The sequence below is a fragment of the Monopterus albus genome, unplaced genomic scaffold (assembly GCF_001952655.1).
Source record: "Monopterus albus unplaced genomic scaffold, M_albus_1.0 scaffold197.1, whole genome shotgun sequence".
In the NCBI taxonomy this organism is placed as follows: Eukaryota; Metazoa; Chordata; class Actinopteri; order Synbranchiformes; family Synbranchidae; genus Monopterus; species Monopterus albus.
Genome location: NW_018128077.1, coordinates 423576 through 424801, shown reverse-complemented (window position 1 = coordinate 424801; position 1226 = coordinate 423576). Strand labels below are relative to the sequence as shown.

General features: G+C 43.5%; 1 protein-coding gene across 1 annotated transcript in view; it reads right to left on the bottom strand.

Annotated features, from left to right (window-relative positions):
- LOC109970410 (serine/threonine-protein kinase SBK1) overlaps window positions 1–314 on the bottom strand; it is a 5139-nt gene extending 4825 nt beyond the window's left edge. The window contains exon 1 of the mRNA XM_020617945.1: window positions 247–314. The gene's annotated coding sequence lies outside the window, so the exon portion shown is untranslated. The remainder of the gene's footprint in view (window positions 1–246) is intronic.
- Window positions 315–1226: the final 912 nt, after the last annotated feature.

Here is a 1226-nt window from a genome sequence, read left to right as displayed (position 1 = left end):
TGCAAACTCCTCCTTTCTTAATATTCATGTTCTCCAGCTCTTGTTTTTCACACGAGCCTTAATCAGCATGCCACACCTCATTGCACCAGACATGTTTGTATATGACCCTGAATCTTTAAATTCTAAAGTAACAACAAAGTATATTTTAGATGTGGACAGAGAAAAACATGACTGAATTTGCAGTATTTGCAGTACCGGATATTTCTTCACATTAAACTGATTAGATATTGATCACTTAAATCTCACCTCTGTTCCTTGTTGTTGCCAATACAGCCACTGGAGTCTAAACACCACAGGAAACCACACAAACAAAACGCCTCACACAGTCACACCACCATGCATATAACTGACAACATGCAGCTAATCAATATGCTGTAGAAGTGCAGGATCCTTGTGTGTCCTGTGTGTCCTCCACCTCTGTTTCTGCTGCTGTCGCATGGGTCAATGTGCAGAGTGGAACTGGGAGCTTGTCATCACCCAGCACATGGCTCTGTTCCCAACTGCTACCATGAGGACAGAGCCCACTTTGACAGCTGATTACACACTGCCTCTGCAAAGGGCAGACACACACTCACATGGATAAACTGAAGAGCTACAATAGGTTCAGAAGTGCCTCTGTACCCCATCATCTCCCTACATCCCTACCTACATATTAATGCAGCTACCCACTGTGTTACATGTAAGTAGCACACAAGTTACACACAGCGATTTTACTCTTTTAATACCTGTAGGCGGGGCTCAGCTGACACAGAGTTTCACAGGTAAGCTCTCACAGTTAGCTTGAATGGTGAGAAGTACGGAGGTGGACATGGGTGCCTCTCCTTCCTGCAGTCGCTCTGAGTTTGATGGCTGCTGTGAAGCAATCCTGTGTTCTCCAGGAAATAAAGACGGCAAGCCATTAAAACACATGCAAGAAATAAACCTAGCTTGCTTTTGCAGACTGGTGATCAGATTGATTAATAACAACTGAATGCACAAATGCTGATTTTTTTTCTTATTGCCAACCATCATTAATCAGCACAGTCACCTGTGCTAATTCATTTAAGGCAGCCTGTTTGTGCAGTCAGACGAAACCCCATATCTCCATCATCTATTCCTCAACATCAGCTAACTGTGTGTGTTTAAATTTTCAGTGCAATAACTTGGTGCACCCCCTGTATCATATGAAATTCAGTGAGACAGTTCATGCTGCTTCGGGTCTCCTGTTTGCAGCCACATAGAGAAGT